This window comes from Pteropus vampyrus, unplaced genomic scaffold (genome assembly GCF_000151845.1).
Source record: "Pteropus vampyrus isolate Shadow unplaced genomic scaffold, Pvam_2.0 Scaffold43, whole genome shotgun sequence".
NCBI classification, from domain to species: Eukaryota; Metazoa; Chordata; class Mammalia; order Chiroptera; family Pteropodidae; genus Pteropus; species Pteropus vampyrus.
In genome coordinates, this window is record NW_011888824.1 from 2,647,198 (window position 1) to 2,660,179 (window position 12,982).

The window sequence follows — 12,982 nt, forward strand, 5'->3', positions numbered from 1 at the left end:
AACGGTTCATTATAATCTTAAAAATTCTTTGAAGACATCTTTATACAGATTTGGTTATACCTTTACTAGACCTAAAGTTAAGTCAAGCTCCAACATAACAAGTGTTTAAATGACAATCTAAACTTTAAAAAATTCACTTGACTATATACTCAATTATTACTTTCTGGATGAGTTTTATGCCCCTTTGTAAATTTACACTTACTTCAAAAAACATAGAAGAATGTAATGGGGAGTCCAGAAGGATGGTTCTCTTGCCCATCTGTACTTTCTTCCAGACAAATTCATTTACAATAATTTCACATACTGATATGATTTGTATTTGTCATTCAGTTATAATGTGCAGCCCATTTATTCTCTCACCCCTCCCCAAGTATATATTGTAATTGCTGAGTGTGAACTTAATGGGTTTCAGGTAAGCAAATGAGCCATTTCACCTCAGGATAAGTGGTTCCCATGTTGCCAGAGAAACAGAAACACTCTGCCCTCAATTAAAACAGATTTTTTATACTCACGTTAAACTCATGCAGAGTTTATACATTTGAAAATGAATTACTCCATCACTCCAGAATTTCTAAGAAACAGTAATCTAACTGGATGACTAATGGAAATCCTTTGAAGATAAAATGTTCAATTATTTGGTGAAATTGTTTCTTTAAAAAGGTTTTAATCGTTGCCTAACTACTCATGGGAAAGCATTTGAACGATTTCTCTACCATACTCTGTAAGAAAGAAAATCTCGACTTCTAGCTCTAAAAAAAAATAAATGTTATTTTTCAGCTCTCCCAAGTTAAAATAGATGTAAAGCAATTTCATTTTTCATTAAAATTTTTTTTTTCCCTAGAGCTGGACAAGTTGATTATAAAGTTGATTTGGAGAATTAAGAAGCCAGAATCACCAAGAAAACCTGGGACAGAAGAGCAACAAATAGAGGGAAATATTGTTAAATAAAAAAGCAAAATGGAGAAAACTGCAGTTACATAGTATGCTACTGTTTACAACAAAGAGGACCTCTCTAATGATGTCTCCATGGCCAATAATATCCCCAAAAGATAGACATTTGGACATTTTCTGCAGCGTGATGGAATCACATAGCACCATCTATAAAATAGTCATGCCCAAAAAGTGAACCCAAGTCAGAGAAAGTCTCTTAAACTTAACCATCAGTTTACGCAAAATACAGTAGCATGTAAACAGCACCACGTGGATACAATTAGCAAAATTTAGAATGTGAGAGCCTCTATTGGACAAACAGTATGGTTTCTTCAAAACTTAAACTGCAAGAAAATTTTTTAAAAATGAGATTCTAGGTTAAGAGAGATAAGAGATATATCAGACAAATGCAATAAGTGACTTCAGGTTCATCCTAGTTTAACCAATCAACTGTTAAAAAAAAATGGAAGAAAATGTGATGAATTTAAATATTCTCTGTATATTTGTTAGTATTAAAGAAGTAGCACTAATAGCATTAATCTTTATTGTGACAATGATTTTGTTTACAAAAGAGCCTTATCCTTCAGAGGTATATACTAAAGTATTTATAGAGAAAATAATATGGAATTTTATTTAATATGGAATTTGCTTCCAAATAATCTGGGGTGTGAGGCAGGGTGTGGATAAGTATAGAATCGATACGAGAAGAGTCATGAGTTAATTCTTACAGGTTGGTGTTGGGTTCATCTGGATCTATGGTATTCTCTATACTTCTGTGTATGTTGTGAAGTTTTCATAATTAGAATAAAAAGATTACTAATACATCTCATTTAAATAAACAAATAATTCTCTTTCACATAATGATTTATCAGTACTGCTAATTTAGTGCTTCCTCTTAGAGAGTAAACATTTAATGTCTTTTCTTTATTATCTTGATAAATGTGACTACACTGTATTCTGAGCTCAAGAAATAGATCTTAATAATTCTCTAAAATTAACTACCAACTTTAAAAAGCATTGCTAGCCCAGAAGGTATCAAAATTTTAGTCCAGTTTTAAGAATACTAGTAACATGAGTGAATGGAATCCAAATTGGAATGAATAAGGTCTTCCCTTAGCTTATTAATGCATTTAATACTTCATGCTTCATTAAGTTGATATTATTTTTAACAATGTTAGCTACAAGTAAAAGACAAGCATTTCTTTCTCTTTAGCACTGCCCTTGACATCTGTTCTCTCCTTACATATTTCTCTCTCATATTAAACAATCTATGGTTTCAAAAGTTTGACCTGCCTCATGTGAACAAGCCATTGGAACAGCATGCCTTTCACACCAGCTACTGGTGAAAGAGCAGGTAGGCTGAGTCCCCCATAGAACATGACAGTCCTTTCAATGAAGCCATCACAGAGCACAATATTAGTGTGAATCACAGACAATTGGAAATGTGACAGTTTAAACTTGCCTTCTAAAATTTATTCACCCTGGAGAAATACCTGGCATTGCCTTTGTTTTTGTGCTTCTATAGTTACCAAGGTAAGAACCTACGCATTCTCCAATTTATGACATTGCAGACATGAATGAATCACTGTAGTTCAAAGCATTTGGGAAATAATAGCAAAGATTTGTAGTGATGAGAAGAGTTAGACATATAATGTTAACAGTGTAGAAGAGCAAATAAAAGACAGAATGAAACTTTCAGATCTTGGTTCATGAATTCTTTCAACAGATCAGAGTCACTTAACACATATTCGACTTTAACTATTATAAATAACATCAGCTATTTTCATGCTTATATATTGCCCCACTTTCTTTTCCTTCTCTAGGAATGTTCTTAAGAATAGTCAGTACACTCTGTTTATTACTTTACCACCTCCTATCGCCCACCCATCACCCTATTTTATACCACCCATCACCCTATTTTATACCACCCATCACCCTATTTTAATCACTTTCAGAAGAGATACCAGCAACCTTCTTGGAAAACTCATATTTTCTCCCCTCCATCCTCATTTTCCTTGAAGTCTCTACAGCCTTTGACTATGCTGAAACTGTCATTATCTTTCAAAAATTGTATTTATAATTCAGAACTTAAAAAAAATGTTTCCTATTACAAATTTTTTTTCCAAATGGATACTAAACAATGGAAGAAGATGTGAAGGCAGAAAGAATATTCAGAAGACAGCACCTCTGAATTTCTCTCCAAATCCTGTGTAGGTGCTCCTGCTGTGGTTCTTCATATTCAAGTTTCCTTAACAAAGGTGTGTCCAATTCTTTATGTTCTCATAATCTTTCTCATAGGAAAGTAACATTTTATTTATTGCCTAGTTTTTGCCAGGCACTTCAGCATACAGAAATTGGTTTCTGCTAACAAGAACCCTATGAGATAAGCAAGAACTGATTAGAAAATTGAAATGATAGGGTAGATGTGATAGAAAGAATAATGTCTCCTCAAAGATTAAGATTGTACCTTAATCCTTGGAACCTGTGAATATGTTACCTTACATGGCAAAAGGGACTCTACAGATATGATTTAGTTAAACACTTTGAGATAGGAAGATAATCCTGGGTGATCCGAAAGGGCCCAATGTAAACACAAACGTCCATAAACATTGAAGAGGGAAGCAAAAGAGAAGGTCAGAGTGATGAAGCATGAGGAGGACTCAACTCTTTTTTGTCTTTGAGGATGGAGGAAGGGACCATGAGCAAAGAATGCAGGCAGCCTGTATAAGCTGGAAAAAAGGAGGAGATGGAGCCTAGAGTCTCCAGAGGGAATACAATACTACCCAAACCTGGATTTTAGCCCAGTAAGGCTCATATCAGACTTCTAACCTATTAAACTGTAAGATAATAAATTTGTGTTGTTTAAATCCACTAAATTTGTGGTACTCTGCTATGGCCGCAATAGAAAATTAATATACTAGGTAACTTGTTCCATTTCACATGACTAGTAAATTATGGAGAAAGTTTATACATCCAGTTTCATCTAATTTTGCATTTTGCATAAATAATAATGCCTTTCATGCCTATAAATATTTCAACAAACTTCTTTATATAGATATTTCCTACATCTTAATTTCTAACCTAACCACATTCTTATACCCGTTTTATATTTCAAACTAACAACTGAACATCTCATAACAATTCAATCTTGCTTTGTAAAGAAGAATATTTGTCCTTGTTTTACCACCAAACTAAGTTATAAGTTGCTAGCGGGAGAAACTATAGAATACTCTATAAATTTCTTTTAATGCCTTACAATAATAGATAAATAATTATTTTTTTTAAATTCAATTTTATAGGTAAGCAAAAAAAGACTGCCACCTCTGAAATGATTTAAGAAACCTCTGAGGTGATTTCTGTACATGTTATATGTCATTGAGTCAGCTCCAACTCTTGGTGACCCTGTGAATGAGTGATGTCCAGAATGTCCTGTCTTCCACAGCCCTGCTCAGCTCCTGCAGGCTTGTGTGTATGGCTTCTTTTATGGAGTCAATTTATCTCCATGAGGTGATTTCACAAGTGCCTAAAGGGTGAACCTACCTAACAACCACACACCATTAATAAATACAGGTGACACATCCTTCATCATAGACAGGTGAAATTATACCAAGATAATAATCTTAAATATGTCTAAATCACATATTCTCCCTCTAAAATAAAAATTTTCAAAACACATCATTCTTTCAAGAGTTTATCAAGCTAGCTTTTACCCCAAGTTTTAAAGAGGTGACCTCACTTGCCAGTGAAGTGTGAAGAGTGTAAATGAAATTTAAAAAAATGAAAAAGCTTCAAAGTCTGATGTCATTCTGGCTGAAAAGTTGTATTCTAACAATGTTCTAACACTGAAATCCTTCCAATTAAATGGGTTATAAAAGCCACAAGAAGCCATGGCTATAGTTATCCAGAAAAAGAACAAATGATGTTGGACACCTTCTATAATGACAAGTGTCCTGCTGTGAGCATTCTATCAGCCTTTAACATAACTAATTTATATAAAAGCCTTCATTAGAAAAATCCTACACACGTTGACATTTAAAGTATGACACAATATTGTCATTAAATTCTGATTCTGAAATTACTATTCAATAGAACATTGAATCACAATGTCTAGACACAAATCTTAAAGAACAATGTATCTTTGGGAAACAGAAGTAGTATTTTACCAATATAGTGTCAAGCTCTATCTCTTTTTTGATACCAAAAGCATGAAACATAATAATCCATAGGGCTTCTTGAGCAGTTTGATTGACTACAATTACTCAATATCCAATGGTAAAGCCACAAGATCATCAGTAATAGAATCTGACACTATAAATTGAATCCATCTAAACAGCAGAGAACGGATGGCAGCAGAACACCCATGAATTTGACCATAAGCATATGTGGAATGATAATTGTAAACAGAGACAACATAAACAACACTCTAATAGAGTACTTCATTATGAAGCCAAGATTCTGTTAAATCTAAATATACTGTGGATTTTTGCTAAATAACTGTAGCTATTCACAAAGCATCATAAAAGGTATGAAGGATGGAGGTTTAACTTTTCTTATCCTAGTCTTCGTGTCTGGCAATGAGTATAGAATGCTATTAAAAATAGTGACAATAAACAGCAGTAAATAGACACTTTACATACATTTTGTATGGAGGACACTCTTCCATTCTTTGTATGACTATTAAAATTCTTAAGTGTAGTCCTTTTTTTCTGTCTAGGTCATAAACTTTAAAATTATAATGTAAACCAAAAAAAAAAAGGTTGAAATTTGAATTGTAGATATTCTTGACATCAACATTTTGGACATGCATCAAATGCTTAAAGTACACAGCATACTGGACTAACTTCAGATCAATTTTTGCAGCCTAAACATAAATGAAATTATTGGAATATGAATAGAATACATTTAAATGTTCACATTCTCAATATCTCTTCTGGAAGATTTAAAAGAGAATATGCACTCAGGGTTTGGGGTGGCTCCTTGATTAAGAAGGGTGGGAAGGACAGTTATACCTTCAATCAAATTTGCTTTAGCTAACATTCTCACCTTTGGATTTTCCAAGATTTCTAATGCAGATTCTAATGTTCTGTACTTCCATAGATATTTTAAAGCCCCACAGAGTAATATATGTTAGTTCACTGATTAGTTTATTCTATCAATATTTTTGAGCAATGCATTATTTATTGTGCCAGTGTTTAATACATGGTGAAGATAACAAAATTGCTTTCTCAAGTCAAAGTTACTTTATAGTCTAGAAAAACAGGCAATACACCAATGTGGTGCTGAAGCTGGCTTGCACTTGTTTTCGAAAAGCCAATTGTGTATATCTCTTTCCAATTCCTTGTTGCATGACATCATGCTGGTAACTTGAAATCAGTCCTGATGGGAATATTTACACTATGAAAATTGGCTAGCTTTACAAATCAGGTCTTTTTTTTTTTTTTTTTTTACCCCCTGGTAGGAAGCCTTTGGATTATTTTGAGCAGAGGAGTGATGAAATCCAATGTATATTTTTAAAAGATTACTGTGGCCGTTGTTTGGTAAGCTATGAAGAGGGAATGTAAAACAGAGCGACTAGTCAAGGGTCTATTCTAGGCGTCCTTGTGAGAGATGATGATGGCTTAGATTAGGGTGATAGTGGTGCAGATGATAAGTAGTGTTAGCTTCAGGATACATTTTGTAGGTTGAGTTTGCAGAACCTGGATAAGGAGCATGAGTGAAAAAGAATAATCAAGAAAAATTCCCTGGGTTTTTGTTTCTTTTTATTTATTTGCCTGAACAACTGGATTAAGAGTGGTGCTATTAATGAGAAGATATGTTTTGGGGGGAAGGAAATCATCAGGGCTTCTGTTTTGAGCCATAAAATTTGTGACACTCCCTTAGTTGCTCAAGAGAATTTGGTTGCAGAACAAAATGCAGTGCAATATTAAATATGCTCTGAAATTTAGAAAAGTTTCATAACTTTTCTGTGCCCCATTTTTTTTCCCATCTGGATAATAATACACTTCCATCATAAAGTCTGAAGACTACTAAACTTAATGCATGTAAAGTGCTGAGAATGGTGTCCCACATTCATTAAATATTAGTTATCATAATCAGTAGCAATACTTTCACTTATTTTTTTAGCTGATATTTAGGATTTAAGTAGTTATACTTTTCATATAATCTTTTTTTTCTGCAGAGAAAAAGAAGGAATTTTATTATTTTGTTCTTTCCTTTGTATTAAAAATTATTAGGGGTGACACTGATCAACAAAATCCAATAAATTTCAAGTGTACAATTCAACAGTATGTTGTATATATATTGCATTGTGTGTTCACCACCCATAGTTAGATTTCTTTCCATCCTTTCATATAATCTTGAAGAGAAAGAACATTGCATACAAAGTTGACAAGAGAATATAAATCTATTTTGAAAGTTTTAACTGAAAGAAAGAGACAGATACACAGAGACAAGGCTAAATTAGATAAATATCTTTTAATTGGGGGTAAAGTCTACCTGCATGCCCATTCCCACCTAAACTTATAATACACCTGCTAATCATCATTTTTTTTCTTTTGGTTTGATTTAGTTTGGCTTTATTATTGTAATGAATAAAGAATAAAGAAAAAGGATTATAAATTAATACAATGGTAGAGTATATTTTTAAATTTATTTAATTATTGAAAGAGACTTAATACTTGTTTTGAAAGGTCATATTGCTCACTTCCGTGCTATTGGCAGGTACCATAAAGCCCACAATGCTTCCAGAGATTCTGCTAGGTGTTTGTCTCACTAATATTACCCTTGCATTTCAGGGAGTCTACAACCCCAAAGAGGTCTGAAAGCAGGAACATGTTATGAGACCTCATGTTTGCAATTTATTTTTTAAATAACTAAATTTCTAAGACTATATAATTACAAGATGAAGATGTTCATAATATAACAAAACATAGTTTAAAAGGATATAAATATGTAATATAACAAAATAATTAAAAAGGACATAAAACTTCATTTACCATATGCTACCAATTTTAAATGCATGTGTATTTGTATGTGTGCATATGTGTTATTGTTGTGTGTGTCTCTGTGTTGAAGAGAATTGAAAAAAATAAACCAAAATGTTAATGTTGATGACTAATTTTTTTCTTTTTTTCTTTTTTTACACGCCTATAGCACCTGGTATTCCTAGGCGATCTCCCATCCAAGTACTAACTAGGCCTGACCCTGCTTAGCTTCCGAGATCAGACGAGACTGGGCACGTTTAGGGTGGTATGGCTCTAGATTAATTTTTATAAGACAATAAAGTAGAATCTATATCAAAAAGTTCATGAGAAAAAAAATTTGTATATACAGCTACGCTTGCTATGAAACGTATATCAAAATCCCAAGATATATATGGGAAAAACAATCAGTAGAAAAATATCAATTAAAAAAAAAAAAGTTTCAAGAATAAAATTTGTAAGTATTCATTTCAAGCTATACTGAAAATAGCAAAATATAATGATTTTAAATAAACATATAAAAAGATGTTTGATAAAATGTACTTTTATATCAGCATTACATCATTACAAGAGAAGAGTTAAATGCTCTTTCTTAGAAAATTTAATGAATCACACTAAAAATGGAGGAATAAAGATTTAAACTGAAAATCATTTTGACCAAATTGGATCAATGATAATCTTCCTCAAATATTCTAGCATGGTGTTTAGTTCACTGCAATTATAACTGCCCTCCCCCCACCCCCATCAATTTTCTTTTCAAAGGCCCACAAATCCTGCATGATTCATTTAAAGAAAAAATACTTAAATTGGCCAATGAATAGCATTTAATATAGCCACAACTCTCTCTAAAACATTTTATGATCAAAATCACCAATAGACATTTAAAAAGTCAACTCAATATTTCAAGTTATTTCCACACATATACGTTGTAGTTAATAATAAATTTGGTAAATCCTAATTTTAACTTAAAAACAAGGTTATAAATTTAATACTTTTTATATTAATCTATTCTAGTTTTTAATGCGATCATCATGATTATTGGCATGTATATTGTATACAGTAAAGACACACTGATGCTTTTAATTTCTCTAAGATTTGGGTAAGGATTATGTTGAATGAATGTCTCTTTGGAGTATAGAGAGTAGGCTCTAAAATCAGAGAGATATGGGTTTGGACTCTGGTTCTATCGCTTGCCAGTTATGAATTTTAACCAAGTTACTAAATCTCTCTAATGTTCTCATCTGTTACAATATCTTTCTTATAGAATAGTTGAACAAACTACATAAGATGATTCATATAAAACATTTTACCCCATATCTAGGACAAGATAGGTTTTTTAAAAAGTGCCAGTAGTAACCCCTCAGAGATGTGTATGCTTCTGTTGAATTTCTAAACACTAGTATTCAACATACTATATTTATATTATAAAATTATTTGTTATAAAAAACTTATGTTACATAAATAATAAAACAGTTCATTTCCTACCTGACTCTTTGAGTTATCACAGGTTTTTGTTGACAACACATTTCAGCAAGCTGAGCAAAATCATCCAGGATTTAACTTCCTTTAATGTAATGCTTATGTCTGTTATGTTTCAAGATTCTCAAATTTTACATGGGCATTCTTCACTGCTATTCTTTCCAACAGCATATGGTTTAAAAGTTATTATAGAGCTCTCAGAATGACTTATCCCAAATGATCTCAAGAAAGATTGGAGAATCATGAGAGAAATTCTGAACCACTACCACCTCATACCCATTAGGATGGTGATTATTGACAACGACAAAAAAGTGCAGAAACGGTGTTAGCAAGGTTGTGCAAAAATTGAAAATTTTGTACACTATTGGTGGGACTGTAAAATGGTGTAGTTGCTATGGAAAACGATGGTGGTATATACACATAATGAAATATTACTCCGCCTTAACAAGGAAAGATATTCTGACACATGCTACAACTTGGATGGACCTTGAAGACATTATGCTAAGTGAAATAAGCCAGTCACAAAAAAACAAATATTGTATAGTCCTACTTGTATGAGGTGCCTAGAATAGTCAAATTCATAGAGACGGAAAGTAGAATGGTGGTTTCCAGAGGCTGGGAGGAGGGGAAAATGAGGAGTTACTATTTAATGAGTACCGAGTTTCAGTTTTGTAAGATGGAAAGAACCTAGGAGTTGGATGTTGGTGATAGTAACATGACAAAGTAAATATTTTAATGCACTAAATTATACACTCAAAAATGGTTAAGATGGCAAATGTTATATTATGTGGATTTCACAACAATTTAAAAGAATGAACCACAGCATACTCTGAGGGACTGACTGTAAGTGAAAATGTGGTCCAAAGTGTTAAATACTACTTGTATTGAGAAGGAAAGGATAATCTTAAATAGTGTAACTGAGGAACATAGAGTCTCTTTTTAAGAAAGTGAAAAATATTGTTTTTGTCAGTGAATGCAATGATGTGAATGAAAACAACAGCTTTTACAAAGATAAACTTTCTGACATTATAAAAGGCAATGTAAAAAATGGGAACTATTTCAGGGATGAACTAGGAAGCCCCATGAGCTTCTCTTAAAAGAAAGACATTTGGTTACTCTATATCACTTTACCAAATAGAGTAACATGCTGCTAAGGTCTGACTGTCTGTGCCCCTCCAAAATTCATATGTTGAAATTTTAACCCCCCAGGTGAAGGTATCAGGAAGTAAAGCTTGTAGAATGTGATTAGGTTTTGAAGTCAGAGGCATCATGATTGGGATTAGTGTCCTTATCAAAGAGACCTCCACAGAGCTCCCTTATCCTTTCTGCAATGTGAGTCTCCAGGCGGAAGTCCCAGACTTCCAGCCCACAGATCAGTGAGAAGTAACTTTCTCTTGTTTATAAGATACCCATTCTGTTGTATTTTGTTACAGCGGCCAAGCCAAAACGATCTAAGACACACATCTACTGAGTATCTTTTGTGTCTTGGTACATATTCCTCTTTATCTAGATACATATATAAAATGGTGACAGGGCCACTTGAAATTTCATAATGGCAGGTGGAGATATGCTAATCATGACATCAGGATATTATCTACTTGTAAAAAAAAATCTGTGAAACCTGTTATGTGTACTATAATAAAATAAAGTAAATGTTAATCTTAGAGCAGAATCTATATTGTGACTGGTTTAATTTTCTTGAGCATATTCTAAAATCAGTGGAAAGAAGTAAAATATCCTTTTACTTCTTTATTCCATTTCTTGATATTTCTATTTCATTTTATCAACATAGCCATGTTTCTGGAATCATTAAATAAGTTATTCTTAACATTGATGGATAGAAAAGCTTATCATTTGAAATAAATTCATTGAGAAGTAGCAGAGAGGATGATGATAAGGCAAAAGTTGAATATCATTACTGAGAAAATGACATATTCCAGCCTACTACTGCAAGACTACAACACAGAAACAGTAAGTACTATGAAGGCAGACAGCTAAATTAAGTATTTACTCCATATCTTAAAGATTATTCATCATTGCTTCCCAACCTGTCTCATTAAGTTAATAAAATCATAATGACCCAATGCAGAAAGGCAACTGCTCATTAGTATCTTGGGCTGATTTCCTTGGTTATACTACATCATGAGGCCGATTTTTCTTTTAGTTGTGTTTATTGTTTCAGCTAATTTGAGATTAATATACCTTGACCTTCTGACAGCAAACTTGGCTGAAAAGCCACATTAAAACATTAGTAAAGACAAACAAAACTGAAGTGTTTTGACAGGGAATATATTACTTTTAATATTTAGAAACAACCTGGCTAATAAGGATGCTATAATCTTTTCTTTTCCTTTACAGTTTTATTAGCTGTTACCTTAATTTGAAAATGGCACAATCAACATTGGCAAGTTTAAATAAATAACTAAACACTGATAGGTGTTGCCATGAGCTTCCAAATTAAATCTTAGTGTTTGGAGTCATTCACCTTTTATTAAAGATTCTTTAATTAAAAAAATGTCACTATCAAAAAGCAACAAATGTTGGTGAGGATGTTGAGAAAAGGGAACCCTCTGAGCTGTTCTTGGGATTGTAAATTGGTACAGCCATTCTGGAAAACAGCTTGGATGTTCCTCAAAAAGTAAAAATAAAACTAGTTTTTGACCCAGTAATTGCACTTCTGGGTATTTATCCAAAGAAAACCAAAATTCTAGTTTGTAAAGATCTATGCACTCCTGTGTTCACGGCAGCACTATTCACAATAGCCAAGATATGGAAGCAATCTAAGTGCCCATCAAAAGATGATTGGATAAAGAAGTTATGGTACATATATGTACAATGGAATATTACTCAGCTATTTAAAAAAGTGAAATCTCACCATCTGCGACAACATGGACGAAACTAGAAGGTATTATTACGCTGAGTGAAATAAGTCAGACAGAGAAAGATAAATACCATATGATTTCATGTATATGCGGAATATAAGGAACAAAAGAAACAAACAAACTAAACAAAAACAGACTAACAGATACAGAGAACAAACTGGTAATTGCCAAAAGAGAGGGGAGTTGGGGGACTAGGTGAAAAAGGTAAAGGGATGAAGAAGTACAAATTAGTAGTTACAAAACAGTCACAGGGACAGAGTATAGCATAGGGTATATAGTCAATATTACTGTAATGGCTGTGTGTAGTACCAGATGGGTGCTACAATAATGTCAGGGATCACTTCATGGATTGTATTAATGTCTAAATTTTTTAAATTTAAAATAAAAGAAAAAAAAAGAGAAAAAATAAAGAATATCATATACTGAAAAATATATGCCAATGTATTTGAAAATCTTTCAGAAAAAATATAACCTTTACAAACTTGTTCATTGAAAAATAAAAACCTTAAATATTTCAATAGCCATTATATAAATTTAAACAGCATAAAGAAAAATTATCTGTTTTTCTGCCTCTCTCTGTCTCTGTCTGTCTCTGTCTCTGTCTCTGTCACTGTCTGTCTCTGTCTGTCTCTTCTCTCTCTCTCTCTCTCTCTCTCTCTCTCTCTCTCTCTCTCTCTCTCTCTCTCTCTCTCTCTCTCTCTCTCTCACACA

General features: G+C 32.9%; 1 protein-coding gene and 1 pseudogene across 1 annotated transcript in view; both read right to left on the reverse strand.

Moving 5' to 3' along the window:
• The window catches only part of LAMA2 (laminin subunit alpha 2), a 391,580-nt gene that overhangs the window by 361,788 nt on the left and 16,810 nt on the right, over nt 1-12,982 (reverse strand). The gene's annotated exons all lie outside the window — the stretch shown is intronic.
• On the reverse strand, nt 8,074-8,192 carry LOC111738825 (annotated as a pseudogene).